The 15,831-nt window shown below is 35.0% G+C and overlaps 1 protein-coding gene and 1 long non-coding RNA gene across 4 annotated transcripts in view; one reads left to right on the plus strand and one right to left on the minus strand.

The window, feature by feature from the left end:
• Nucleotides 1–11,268, minus strand: part of LOC127876624 (uncharacterized) — a 57,906-nt gene extending 46,638 nt beyond the window's left edge. The window contains exon 1 of the mRNA XM_052421967.1: nt 11,139–11,268. The gene's annotated coding sequence lies outside the window, so the exon portion shown is untranslated. The remainder of the gene's footprint in view (nt 1–11,138) is intronic.
• LOC127876627 (uncharacterized) lies at nt 6,710–9,434 on the plus strand. Of its 3 annotated transcripts, none has more exons than XR_008047977.1 (3): nt 6,710–6,747; nt 8,771–8,896; nt 9,275–9,434. It is a non-coding gene; the product is annotated as an uncharacterized LOC127876627 (long non-coding RNA). The 3 variants fall into 3 exon arrangements; XR_008047978.1 differs by lacking the exon at nt 6,710–6,747 and adding an exon at nt 8,292–8,329; XR_008047979.1 differs by lacking the exon at nt 6,710–6,747 and adding an exon at nt 8,607–8,644.
• Nucleotides 11,269–15,831: the final 4,563 nt, after the last annotated feature.

Here is a 15,831-nt window from a genome sequence, read left to right on the forward strand (position 1 = left end):
TTAGAATGGTATTCTATTTATCCGATAATATCTTGAATATAAATGATATTCAGACAATTACATTATTAGGGTTTAATAATTTATTATTTAATCAATAAATAAACGCAAGCAGCAAATCAATTAATTTCGTTTGTAGTGGAAACCGAAAGTAAACAAACCAACCGTCAAAATGGCTGACGACATAGCAACGTAGGAATTAACGCTCAGAAATTATTTACAAAATAAGATCATCAGAAATGATGTAAAGTGAACGCTAATTCGCTGTTTTGTAGATAAGTATACGATCTATTGGAAAACACTAACATTTGACATAAAAAAACGCCAGTGGATATGGAAATCTTCATCGTTCGAAATAGCAGACGGCGTCGACCAATGGCTGCCAATACAGGTTCGAAAAAAACGCGAGAAAGTACTAACAAAATAACATAATTAAAAATGATGTAAAGTGAACGCTAATTCGCTGTTTTGTAGATAAGTATACGATCTATTGAAAAACCGTAACATTTGACATAAAAACACCCGTGGATATGGAAATAGCAGACATCACACGGCGTCTCATCTGATTCTACGCTGTTTGCCAAGGCCGATAATATAATGAATGGAAATGCACAAACTCAGTTACTGGCAAGCATATATGCATTAGTAGGTTGTTTCGTGATTATTTAGAAACGACTACATAATTCTTTTGGTTCAGCCAGTGCAACTAAACAGAAATAAGTATAAAAAGTTTCTACACCTGACAACAATGTGCCAACTTAATACAAGGTAAGTTGTTTACATTATTTAAAATATTGCAAGCTTACAGTATACAACAATAAACAGCCGGTACAATGTAATGTCATCATTTTAATTTTAATAAGCCCGTGGTTAATTACCCTTTTAAATCTTATGGATCAATGCATCTCTAACACCTTCAATTGACTTGTTCGTGAAAAATATACACCCTCAGTGCATGTTATCCCATACACCATCACTCACTTACTAAGGCTCGATTGGTCATTCTCGGCTCGGGTACTACTTACCGGTACATGTACCCCGGGTACTCTTAATTTTACTTACATGTACCCTGGGTACGGTAAATAAACTTAAACAAACCCGCAAATATTAGATTGTATCCGAGTTGTATATCCTGATTTATACGCGTTTTTAAGAAGCACGTTTAAATTTGCTATTTAAATGCCTAAAATGACGTTTTAAAAGCATGCGGCCGCCATTTTTCTAAACTGTCGTGTAAGCATCCGGGTATGTTGCTATTTAAAGTAATGATGCAATTGACGCCCAACCAAGATGAGGTTATTCAAACTGAACATGTGTAGATCACGTTCCGGGATGTTCGCGCATCGGGCACTTCGTAATGTTTTAAAATAATGACCAATCTAGAAGCGTATTTAATTTGATTCATGAAAAATGGACAAGTAATTTTTTCAAAAAAAATTAAAGAGTCTGTAAGGGATATTGTACGCATTGGGTTAAAACAAATTGATACTTATTACAGGTAGGTTTCCATGTGTTTTAATCAATTATTTTTGCGCATTAGAATAAGTTTTTTTAATGTATTATTAATAATTGTAGTACTTTCGTTTATTCTGTAATCTCGTTCTGCTACGTGACCTATTTTGCTACTTATAATCTGTTTACGAATATACAATACTTTTCACGGTTGACACATGCTTATCAAAACATCGGGAGTAAATTAAAGAAGCAGACATTGTCACTTGTAGATTGGGCAATTAACACACCCAGTGGCCTTTTGTTCTGAAGTCACATGCCGACAATTCAGAAATTCACCGGCGATTGTCCTAGTAATAATACGATAATAATCTGTTATTTTAATAGGCTGATGTATTTTTGAAGTTTTTCGGATATTTTTTAAACATGATAATAATTCGCTTTAAAATAAAACAAAACACCGGTCAAACTGATTAATGGAATCATTGAATGAGAACATGTGTAATAATAAAGTTACAATAAACAGCATAATTATCTGGTGCATTTTGTATAAAATGCATTTCAAAAGGAAACATTATACCCTTTATTACTGTAATCACATGCATCTGTTTTTACTAATGGAAGTAGATTTTCTGATTGTTAATAACTATTTTGGTGTTCCTGGCCAAAAAAGTCATAAAATTTAAATTGACCTCCTCGGGCTATTGAACATGTCTTCGGGCTATTCAAAATTCCATCGTATTAGCCCGAAGGGCTATTTGGCTAAAATATTTAGCGTGAAGACTGTCGACCAGTAATGACCAGTATTGACCGGTTTTAACCAGGTATTGACCGCCGGCCCGGTCAATACTCAATTGACCGGTCAATATGCCAACCCTGCATTGAAGCCTAATATGCATTTATCTATTATTATTTGGGCACAAATAATTTTACTGTGTGAAGACCCTACATAAAAATGCTGATTTTTTTCTTACTTGGTACCTGGCGACACACATTTTCAAGTCTATTTCATTAAATATGGCATAGATATTTATAAAATTGGCATCGTATGAACCAGTTGTCATAGTATAAGCAACATTGAAGCCTAATATGCATTCATCTATTATTAATTGGGCACAAATAATTTTACTGTGTGAAGACCCTACATAAAAATGATGATTTTTTTCTTACTTGGTACCTGGCGACACACATTTTCAAGTCTTTTTCATTAAATTTGGCATAGATATTTTAAAAAATGGCATCGTATGAACCAGTAGTCATAGTATAAGCAACATTGAAGCCTAATATGCATTCATCTACATGTATTATTATTTGGGCACAAACAATTTTACCGTGTGAAGATCCTACATAAAAATGCTGATTTTTTTCTTATTTGGTACCTGGCGACACACATTTTCAAGTCTATTTCATTAAATTTGGCATAGATATTTATAAAACTGGCATCGTATGAACCAGTAGTCATAGTATAAGCAGCATTGAAGCCTAATATGCATTCATCTATTATTATTTGGGCACAAATAATTTTACCGTGTGAAGACCCTACATAAAAATGCTGATTTTTTCTTACTTGGTACCTGGCGACACACATTTTCAAGTCTATTTCATTAAATTTGGCATAGATATTTTTAAAAATGGCATTGTATGAACCAGTAGTCATAGTATAAGCAACATTGAAGCCTAATATGCATTCATCTGTTATTATTTTTGGCACAAATAATTTCACCATGTGAAGACCCTACATAAAAATGCTGATTTTTTTCTTACTTGGTACCTGGCGACACACATTTTAATTCTATTTCATTAAATTTGGCATAGATATTTTTAAAAATGGCATTGTATGAACATATCGTCATAGTATAAGCAACATTGAAGCCTAATATGCATTCATCTATTATTATTTGGGAACAAATAATTTTACCGTGTGAAGACCCTACATAAAAATGCGGATTTTTTTCTTTCTTGGTAACTGGCGAATCACATTTTCAAGTCTATTTCATTAAATTTGGCATAGATATTTATAAAAATGGTATCGTATGAACCATTAGTCATAGTATAAGCAACATTGAAGCCTAATATGCATTCATCTATTCTTATTTGGGCACAAATAATTTTACTGTGTGAAGACCCTACATAAAAATGCTGACTTTTTTCTTACTTGGTACCTGGCGACACACATTTTCAAGTCTATTTCATTAAATTTGGCATAGATATTAATAAAATTGGCATCGTATGAACCAGTAGTCATAGTATAAGCAACATTGAAGCCTAATATGCATTCATCTATTATTACTTGGGCACAAATAATTTTACTGTGTGAAGACCCTATATAAAAATGCTGATTTTTTTCTTATTTGGTACCTGGCGACACACATTTTCAAGTCTATTTCATTAAATTTGGCATAGATATTTATAAAAATGGCATTGTATGAACCAGTAGTCATTGTATAAGCAACATTGAAGCCTAATATGCATTCATCTATTATTATTTGTGCACAAATAATTTAACCGTGTAAAGACCCTAGATAAAAATGCTGATTTTTTTCTTACTTGGTACCTGGCGACACACATTTTCATGTCTATTTCATTAAATTTGGCATAGATATTTATAAAAATGGCATCGTATGAACCAGTAGTCATAGTATAAGCAACATTGAAGCCTTATATGCATTCATCTATTATTATTTTGGGCACAAATAATTTTACCGTGTGATGACGCTACATAAAAATGCTGATTTTTTTCGTACTTGGTATCTTGCGACACACATTTTCAAGTCTTTTTCATTAAATTTGGCATATACATGTATAATAATAAAAATGACATTGTATGAACATGTCGTCATAGTATAAGCAGAGAAGCATAATACGCATTCATCTATTATAATTTGGGCTCATACAATTTTACCGTGTTAGCACCATATATCAAGTTGCAGATTTTTTAAATATTCGCCACATACCCAAAGGCATTTTCATTAATATCTCAGAAAAATAGACCTATATATTAATACACATGGCATCTAAAGAACATTAAATTTTTATCATAGTTAAACATGGTTCCCAGCCAACCTGGAAATCAGGGAAAACCTGGAAAAAGACTTTCACTTTCACTAACGCCCAGTACAAATATATGGACAGAATGATTTTTTCACTTACCGGTATGTGGGTGTATGTTGGCTCCACTTCACAAGATACAGTCATTGTAGTTTAATTGAAAAACGCATCTTACAATGTGAGATGAGTTCTGGGTTCAAGCCCCAGCAGTGCCCTATCATGTGTGATATACAGAGCCATTATGATTAAATATACACAGTTATCTTTTTAAACAATACAATTAAATATAAGGAATAATGTTAAAGGGGCATTGCTGCTTAGCCATTTTTGGGATTGTATTGTGATTTTTTGCCAAATTTGACACTGAATAACATGGTTTATATACATCCCAAGCATAAATGCTTCTAAATTTGTAAAAAAAAACAAGTGAAGTGTGCAGAATATTAAAAATTTGCAACTTTCTGATGTCTAAAGGTCATTAAATGGCACTCAAAGTTTACATTTTTTGTACAAAATGACCCATTTTGTGCTGTCCATTATTGGTTAATGTTTTACGCTGCCAGGTCCAAAAACGCTCATTCTGTAGCTTGTTTGGACTATAATCTATAATGTGGCCAAGTTTCAGCAGATTCGACCCAGTGGTTCTGATTTTATACGCCGTGCCTAGCTTTTATTAGTCCACTACCGGTTTCACCGGAGGGGATTTATGGTTTGTGCTCTGTGTGTCCGTCAGTCAGTCAGTCTGTCACACTTTTCTGAATCCTGCGATAACTTTAAAAGTTCTTAATATTTTTTCATGAAACTTGAAACATGGATAGATGGCAGTAAGGACATTATGCACGTGATTTCATTTTGTTCCTACGTCAAAAATTCTGGTTTCTATTGCAATAAATAAAAAAATAAAATAAATTCTGACAATGGTGTAGCCGGTAGGGGACAAAATAATTTGCTTGACAATAGTCTTGTTGAGTATTACTCACTGACTTATGCATATGCGATCGGCTGTTTTCGGAGAATACCTGAGGTATTGTCATAGCCAGCTCATCGTGTTGTGTCGTGTCTTTTCGCCGTCCGGCGTCCGCCATGCTAAAACCTTAACATTGACCCATTGTACCCACAATTTTCGTACCCACATTTTTTTTCGACACCAAAATGTTCGTACCCACATTTGTTTTCGTACCCAAAATTTGTGTTCCCACATTTTCTTACCCAAAATTTTCGAACCCACATTTTTTTAGTTCCCACTCATTCCATCCCGCGAAACCCTTAAGGTGTCGCAAGTCTAGTAAAATATCTGATTCTTCATTAGGATCTCGTCCGATAAACGTAGCTTTGAATCCGAGGGAAGTCAGGTATTCACATTGTTCTTTCATTATTGACAAAAGTGGAGTAACGACAACAACTTGACAGCCAGTGCACTGTTCTCTTTTGATAAATTGATAAATCTGATACACCAAGCTTTTCCCTCCACCTGTCCGAGTGCTTAAAAAGACATCGCGCCCATTTAAGAGATTTGAGATACTTTTACTCTGAAAGTCGTTTAAATTCTCAATTTTAAAGTATTCGCATGCACGACGAAAATCCATTTCTACGGACGACGCCATTTTGACAACAAACCCGAAGTCTCTAAAGAACGAGTTGTATCATTGGTCAAAAATATCATTGGATCCCTCATGAAACCGTGAGGGATCCAATGAAATTACTGGATTTGACACACCCTAAAACGGTGAAAACAGTTCGTATTGTCCCACGGTCGATAAATGGAGAGTAGCGGAATGGGTCGAACGTGGGTATCCGACGATGCACTAGGTCCAGCCTGCACAATCATATAGCCTAGTCAGGGGTACATTGTATGTTGTATAATGACACTAGGTCCAGCCTACACAATCATATAGCCTAGTCAGGGGTACAGTGTATGCTGTATAGTGACACTAGGTCCAGCCTGCACAATTATATAGCCTAGTCAGGGGTACAGTGTATGCTGTATAGTAACACTAGGACCAGCCTGCACAATCATATAGCCTAGTCAGGGGTACAGTGTATGCTGTATAGTAACACTAGGTCCAGCCTGCACAATCATATAGCCTAGTCAGGGGTACAGTGTATGCTGTATAGTGACACTAGGACCAGCCGGCACAATCATATAGCCTAGTCAGGGGTACAGTGTATGCTGTATAGTAACACTAGGTCCAGCCTGCACAATCATATAGCCTAGTCAGGGGTACAGTGGATGCTGTATAGTAACACTAGGTCCAGCCTGCACAATCATATAGCCTAGTCAGGGGTACAGTGCAGTGCTCCAGCCAGCTTTTCAAAATAGAGGGGAGCTTCCCCAAAAAGGGCACATTTCACGCGTAATTTTGGAAAATAGGGCATTTGGTTATAAATATACTTAAGTATATACTTTGGTTACCTATATACGGTACTTATTAATTGTAAACATTATTGCATTGGATGACTTCACCAATTGTATGCTGTTCCTCATTTTGTGTAATGAAATTACAATAAATATATTACTATCTACATTGGCGCTAAGGAAAACAACTTAGTAGCCAATTTCATAACTGACTTGGGCTAGCATCCGACTACACGCATTAGAGATATGTAGATATCATATTTCTTTCTTGTGTGTGTGGGGGGGGGGGGGGGGAATTTTTATGTTTTTTTATCACCTATCATCATTGAACTGCATGTTAATCTTTCAGGTTCCAGTTTCAGCATCAGTGGCCTTTTAGAAGAAAATGAAATGAAGAAAACATGAAATAAATACAGGGGTTTCACTAGGTCAAAAAAACGTTGTGACTGTCACTACTTAAATTCCTTGCTTTAAATAACTTTTAGCCAATGTTTGTCCACAATAATATTAATTAAAACAAAAATATATATTGACAAATTTAAAGTCTAAACAATGATCAATGTCACCATGAAGTAGCATCCAGTCTGGAGATTAAAATGAAACATTCTCATTGTTAATAATAGGATATATTTATTTCACAACATGTTATTTCAACTAATGTCAACAAAGTTGACAGTTTTGTTAGATCGCGAAAATATATGACAATATCAACATTTTACTTGCAGAGTGATAAATCCTCCTTCCAAACAAGTTCTTTATTTGTTGAAATAACAACTGTCTGCCCATATTCATGTTAAAATTCATCCTGATTGAGGGCAGACAGTGTTTTAAAGTTTAGAAATAAAATCCAAACACAAATAGGTTTTCCATGCCGTAATTTCGGACTAAAAATTAACCGCATATGCGCATTAAAAAAAGATGATTAATTTTCAAATGTTAATAGGTATTTTGAATTAAAAATCACTATTTTTGCAAACAAAAAAAGATATGGCCAAAGAATTCAGAAGTTTAAAAAAAATCAATAGTGCTGAGTAAGGATTTCATTCGAGTGTGATTGTGCCTAACCAAGCGTGACCTCAGAAATAATCTTTCACAGCATGTTACTATCGTCTTCAACAAAAAGCTAATTAGTGATCTGATAACAAACCATGGCCTTGGGGCTTGTTTGTTCACAATGTGTTGACTTAATACACCCCAGGCAGTCATGTAAGGGTGTTATCTGTGTATTCATGTCGAATTTATTGTCGATGTTTCTGGCGATTTATACGGCCTGAAAGCGAAATTTAGATTAAATGGGCATTTGACAGAAAAATAGAGGGGCGCTTTTTAAGTGGGCAAATTTTAGAGGGGCGCAGCGCCCCTCTATTTATTGCTAGCGGGAGCACTGCAGTGTATGCTGTATAGTAACACTAGGTCCAGCCTGCACAATCATATAGCCTAGTCAGGGGTACAGTGGATGCTGTATAGTAACACTAGGTCCAGCCTGCACAATCATATAGCCTAGTCAGGGGTACAGTGTATGCTGTATAGTAACACTAGGTCCAGCCTGCACAATCGTATAGCCTAGTCAGGGGTACAGTGGATGCTGTATAGTAACACTAGTACCAGCCTGCACAATCGTATAGCCTAGTCAGGGGTACAGTGTATGCTGTATAGTAACACTAGGTCCAGCCTGCACAATCGTATAGCCTAGTCAGGGGTACAGTGTATGCTGTATAGTAACACTAGGTCCAGCCTGCACAATCATATAGCCTAGTCAGGGGTACAGTGGATGCTGTATAGTAACACTAGGTCCAGCCTGCACAATCATATAGCCTAGTCAGGGGTACAGTGTATGCTGTATAGTAACACTAGGTCCAGCCTGCACAATCATATAGCCTAGTCAGGGGTACAGTGTATGCTGTATAGTAACACTAGGTCCAGCCTGCACAATCATATAGCCTAGTCAGGGGTACAGTGTATGCTGTATAGTAACACTAGGTCCAGCCTGCACAATCATATAGCCTAGTCAGGGGTACAGTGGATGCTGTATAGTAACACTAGGTCCAGCCTGCACAATCGTATAGCCTAGTCAGGGGTACAGTGGATGCTGTATAGTAACACTAGGTCCAGCCTGCACAATCGTATAGCCTAGTCAGGGGTACAGTGGATGCTGTATAGTAACACTAGGTCCAGCCTGCACAATCATATAGCCTAGTCAGGGGTACAGTGTATGCTGTATAGTAACACTAGGTCCAGCCTGCACAATTATATAGCCTAGTCAGGGGTACAGTGTATGCTGTATAGTAACACTAGGACCAGCCTGCACAATCGTATAGCCTAGTCAGGGGTACAGTGTATGCTGTATAGTAACACTAGGACCAGCCTGCACAATCGTATAGCCTAGTCAGGGGTACAGTGTATGCTGTATAGTAACACTAGGTCCAGCCTGCACAATCATATAGCCTAGTCAGGGGTACAGTGTATGCTGTATAGTAACACTAGGTCCAGCCTGCACAATCATATAGCCTAGTCAGGGGTACAGTGTATGCTGTATAGTAACACTAGGTCCAGCCTGCACAATCATATAGCCTAGTCAGGGGTACAGTGGATGCTGTATAGTAACACTAGGTCCAGCCTGCACAATCATATAGCCTAGTCAGGGGTACAGTGTATGCTGTATAGTGACACTAGGACCAGCCTGCACAATCGTATAGCCTAGTCAGGGGTACAGTGGATGCTGTATAGTAACACTAGGTCCAGCCTGCACAATCGTATAGCCTAGTCAGGGGTACAGTGGATGCTGTATAGTAACACTAGGTCCAGCCTGCACAATCGTATAGCCTAGTCAGGGGTACAGTGTATGCTGTATAGTAACACTAGGTCCAGCCTGCACAATCATATAGCCTAGTCAGGGGTACAGTGGATGCTGAATAGTAACACTAGGTCCAGCCTGCACAATCGTATAGCCTAGTCAGGGGTACAGTGTATGCTGTATAGTAACACTAGGACCAGCCTGCACAATCATATAGCCTAGTCAGGGGTACAGTGTATGCTGTATAGTAACACTAGGTCCAGCCTGCACAATCGTATAGTGGTTTTAAAATTATCTTGCTTGATTAAATTACATGCAGCTTCATATTATTTTGTACTTTATGTAGTTCAATAGTTTGTTGTATTTGAGTTACCGCAACAGATTGTGACAAACAAACTCAAGACCATGTGACTCTGAATATATATCAGGTTATATGCAGATAAAGGGATCATCCAAAAGCTTGTTTTGCAAATCTTAAGACAGATCTCCACCGATCCAAATGATTTGTACTAATACTTATGTAATCATTTTGCACTTTTAAAGTTTTCATAAAGTCAGAGCAATTGTTAAAGTTGAAGGTTTACAATGCTTCACATTGTACTCAAACCAATGTTTTAACACTTGTGTTCTATTGTTATCTTTTTAAAACTCTCAATTTAAGTTTCACATTTTGTACCATAAAAACTGAAATTTGTCTTGTTGTTGCACCTTTTAAACTCACACTTAAGTTCTTAATAGGTTAACCGTTAAAATTGCATTCAGCCATAAGATGTTTTGTGTGTCTTTAAAGCTTATAATTAAGTTTCTTATTGTTGTACATATTATATTCACACTTGGTTCGCTTATTGTTGGACCTTTCAAATTCACACTTGTAATAATGATGTCTTTCTGTTTTCCTCACACTTAAGTCCATAATGTTTAAACCTTGAAAACTCACACTTAAGTCCCTAATGCTTGAGCCTTTAAAACTAAACCTTACCTTGACTTTGTACCTTTGAAGCTCACACTTAAGTCCATTATGGTTGAAACTTAAAAACAAACACTTAAGTCCCTAATGCTTGAACTTTAAAACTTTCACTAATTAAGTCCCTTATGGTTAAACCTTTAAAAACTGAACTTAGGTCCCTTTCTTTGTACCTTTAAAACTCACACATAAGTCCCTTTTGGTTGTACCTATCAAACACACACTTTTTTAAATTTCATATATCAAACTAAAAGTTATGTCCAATTATACCAGTACAATACATAGAAACAAGTTAACAACAATAATGATCTAAATCAAACATCCCAAAAAATTAATAAACAACTTATGTTAATAACTTTTACTCGTCAACTTTTGTTTAACAAAAACTAATTTAACAACACTACAATAGATCTACGAAATATTACTCACATCTTAATATTCTTGATAGCGATACACCAACTCTATAATACAGCACAGCATGTTAATCAACAGAATAAAATGCACTACAAACACTACCAATCACTTACTTGAAAGAGAACAGTTTAAACCACTCCTAAAAATAGTTTCTCTTAACAGCACTAAGCACTTAACACAACAAGTTGCAAAATGTTAGCTCTTCTATTGAGCAGCATAGTTGTAGATGCAACCTGATTCACTTGCCCGTATATCAAAATTGCAATCGTTGTGGGTGTAACTGGGGTCTCTGCGTTGCAAAAATATGCAGAAATACTTATCAGACATCATAAAGCCAAAGTATTAAGCGTCATACGTGTATTACATGACTACATATAAATTTTAAACTATGCACACAGGGATTTATAAAATAAGAATCGTTTTTAACCCATGGTGATGTATTCATGTTGTATAATATTAGTGGGGTAGGATCGTATGCATGTAAAAGACAGATCCATTATTGGATGTAGTGATGAAACAAGATCAATTATTTCAGCAAAGTATATTGTATATTGCAACAAAATGATACAATCGGTGATTAAGATTTTCAATATTTTATTTTGAATCTCGAATCTTAAACCATATCAACTAAGACAAGCAGTTTTAGGTATACTGAAAATATCATTTGGTAAAGGGAGAAAACTCTTCTGTTCCTTGTGAGAATGATTGGAAGAGTTAGCTTTCCTTTCTGCACTCGTTTTTTCTAATAATCACCATATTTAGATGATAACGGGGTCATTGATGAAATAGTTTATTCAAGTCTCATCACCATAGAATTACTGTACTTATATTTTCGTAATATAATATGAATATTACATCATGTTATGTGAATATTTCATTAATATATGTCTATTCAAATCTCGTCACATAAGAATTATTGTACTTATGTTTTCGTAATATGATATGAATAGTCAAGTCTCGTCACATTAGAATTATTGTACTTATGTTTACGTAATATGATATGAGTATTACATCATGTTATGTGAATATTACATTATTATATGTGAAGAACATACAGTTTGTTAAAAAAAAATAGAAAAAAATATTGATTTTGAATCTGTTATTTTTATTAACACTTTTTATAGACCATGTTTTTCAAATAGTAATATTGAAATATCAAATTAATATATGCTGTGTAAATACTGTATGTCTCTTAAAAAAAATTGATTTTGAATCTCGAGTGGATGCGATATTTAGTATCTGTATCAGAACATTATCGTTTATTCAACCATAACGTTTTTTATGCAACATCATGCATTATGAATATATGAATGTTATGATATATGTTGATCAAGAAACCATAACGGCCTATTTCAACTGTGTAAATATGTATATGTATTTGTCGAAATAAAAGTTCTTCTTCTTCTTCTTCAACCGAATATTTTACATACAGCACATATTTCCCTTGAGTGAATAATCTATACTCCTTCTACTACTGTAGGCTTGCCTGTGCAGTCGGTAGTACAGAAAAGGTAGAGGGAATACATACATTCGGCAATAAAGCGGTGTATGCTATCCAATATTGTATGAAATCATGCCAACATTGAAGTTAAAACACTCGAAACTGCACATGCGATGCAAGCCGGAGATTAAAATTAACTGGGGCACACCGGGTTAAAATCTATATACATACTTTTTACATGCTTCTGTTGAGCTAATAGGGACCAACAAGAGCATGAGCAGGAGCAAGGCTTGCTGGGTTATTAGGTTTCTAAAGTTGATTGAAAGGTCTAGTTTAGAGGCTATGATCATTCGTAATATTTGTTTTAAATGGTGTAATTTGTGTAATGTATCTTTTCTACTTTTTCAAGTGTCTTTTAATCTATCTTCATTAAAACAATATAAATGATTGCCTTAGGCTAGTATTTCATCTATCCACATCCGTATCCGTATCCGCAAAATCATAATAAGGACGCTGTATTCCATTTATCCGCATACGTCGAACGTATCTTTTTTTGTATAGGAATAAAACTAAAAATTATATTGCTGCTGCTGCTGCTGCTGCTGATGATGATGCTGGTGATAAGTTTAATGATAATGACGTTTTGGTAATATTGTTATTATAACTAGTATATTATTATTTTTATTATAATTATTTTTAATGAAATAGCTGTTATAATTAGTATTATAACACAACTATGTATTATCATTTTAAGCAGTAGTATAGTTATTATTTTGATAATTGATTTATTATTAAAATAAATGCAGTTTTTATTAATTTAATTACTGTAATCATTTGTTGAATTTTTTTGCAAATAGTAAAATATATGTGTTTTTATAATAATGATACTTGTCATTATACTATATTAATGACATTTTTAATACAATAATTGATCTCATTTTTATCATTTATATTTATCATTTGTATTATTATTATTTTCGGTCATTATTATAATTACTATTATTATCTGTGTTTTAATAATAAGTTTATGATTAAGTATCTCATTATAGGAATATTTATATTTTCATTATCATTATTCTACTGTTACAGTGAATTTTACATTTATGTGTTTCTGGCGCTAAATAGCGTCTATGTTCTGTGTAAATGTATATTTATCCCCACTGGATACAAAACTGAGTAAAAATTATAATTGGGATAATTATTATGAAGTACAAGCGTGAATTTAAGTAGATATAAGGTCCAAATCATCATTCTGCCTATACAAGAATACAAATGGTAAATACCTGAAACATCTTTTATTGCCTAGGCTATGCCTTTCCAAACATTTGAAGTAAAATCAGAGTCCCGATATGCAGAACTGCGGTTGCTGTATAATTCCGGGTAATTTTTCAAGAATTCGATAGTTTTTCAATTGATTTTTCAGATGACAGCTACTCTCATCGTGCTAAATGCTGTCCGTATCTTGTCCGCATCTGCATTAGAATGCTCACTTGAGCGTTCTTTTGCGGACGCCTTTTGCTCATGCGGATATGCGGATGCGGATGAATGGAATAAGCGTAGTGCATTTCAACTGATTCTATTTTTTTGCGGATGCAGATATGTGGATGTGGATGCGGATATGGACAGATGGAATAGTAGCCTTATGTTAATTTACAAATGTTAAGGTGCTAACAAAAGCTTTTACAATAATTAACTTCAACAACAACCATCAAGTATTTTATGTACAATAAAACTTGCACAGAATATGCTTCTTGACCAACAATGAGAAAGCAAAACAACAGCACACAACATGTTTGACATGTTTAACATTGTTTCTACATGCTCAGGTATAAAAGGGTAGAGAATATGATTAATTCTGTATAAGGTCCAGCACACAAGAAACAAAGGCCATACTACAGGAAATGTGAGTGCCTGCATAGGCAAAATAAAATATACTTTTGTTTCTTGTCTTTGCCATTAAAACAAGCTGTTTGACCAAGTAAGCCTGAATATAAATATTACTTTAGACACGAAAATGTTAAAAGTATTTCTATATGAATCCAAACCAATAAGCATGGCCCGGTTAAACATTCATTAGAGTTGGCCATTCTGCCACAATCTTGCAGTAAGGTAGGGGCTTTCATGGTTTCATATTTTTAACATTTATGCCTAGTGGACTCTCCCATCCTTCTAAATTGAATCATTTTTTTTCCAAAATTAGGGATGTCTTGTATATATATATTTCTTTATTTAGAATATTTCTTACAGAAATTCCTTTAAGCAAACAGCGTAGACCCTGATGAGACGCCACTTCATGCGGCGTCTCATCTGGGTCTACGCTGTTTGCCAAGGCCTTTTTTCTCGACACTAGGCATAAATGGGTTAACTAGAAAATGTTTTTAAAAGGTGTTTGTGTGTTTTTTGTGGAAAATTGACTACTACTGGGTAAAGTGTTTCACAAACTATGTAACAAACCCTGTTGAATGCAATTTTATAATTTCCAGTTTTTTTTGTGTTACGGTAGAAAAACAATGCTTTCAAAATTGTATTTATAAGCATTGATAATCTGTCTCTTGACTGATAAAATAACAAATCATATTTAAATATTCTTTAAATAAAGACTTAAAATATCTTTGAAAAAAGCATTTCCACCTATTTCTAATAGACACCTTTACACATTGTACTATTTTAATTACATATGATCGATCACATGGGTTGTACTTGTAAGTTCCATGTAAATGTAAGCAATAAGATTTCTGAATGTAGCTAGAGCTTTGTCACAAACGTGACGAATACCCCCACATGCCGCATTGACACATAATATTTTGCATGTCGTCTTCACAAAAAACAGCGGACACCATGCTCAATTTTTAAAACGCACTAAGTGACCCCTTGACCTAGTTTTTGACCCAGAAAGGCCCATGTTCTAACCTGGCCTTAAGATCATCTCCATAAATCTTCTGACCAAGTTTGGTGAAGATCGGATGTAAACTACTTGAATTAAAGAGCGGACACCATGCTGAATGTTAAAAAACGCACTAAGTGACCCCGTGACCTAGTTTTAGGTCCGGAATGGCACATGTTCAAACTTGTCCTAGCGATCATTTAGCTAAAACTTGTGACCAAGTTTGGTGAGGATTGGATGAAAACTACTTGAATTAGAGAGCGGACAACATGGTGAGGTTTAACACGCACTAAGATACCCCGTGACCTAGTTTTTTATCCGGCAAGACCCATATTCAAACTTGACCTAGACATCATCTAGATACAACTTCTGACCAAGTTTGTTGAAGATTGGATGAAAACTACTTGAATCAGAGAGCGGACAACATTGTGATGTTTAAAACGCACTAAGTGACCCCGTGACCTTTTATTTTGACCCGGCA

This window comes from Dreissena polymorpha, chromosome 4 (assembly GCF_020536995.1).
Source record: "Dreissena polymorpha isolate Duluth1 chromosome 4, UMN_Dpol_1.0, whole genome shotgun sequence".
Taxonomy (NCBI): Eukaryota; Metazoa; Mollusca; class Bivalvia; order Myida; family Dreissenidae; genus Dreissena; species Dreissena polymorpha.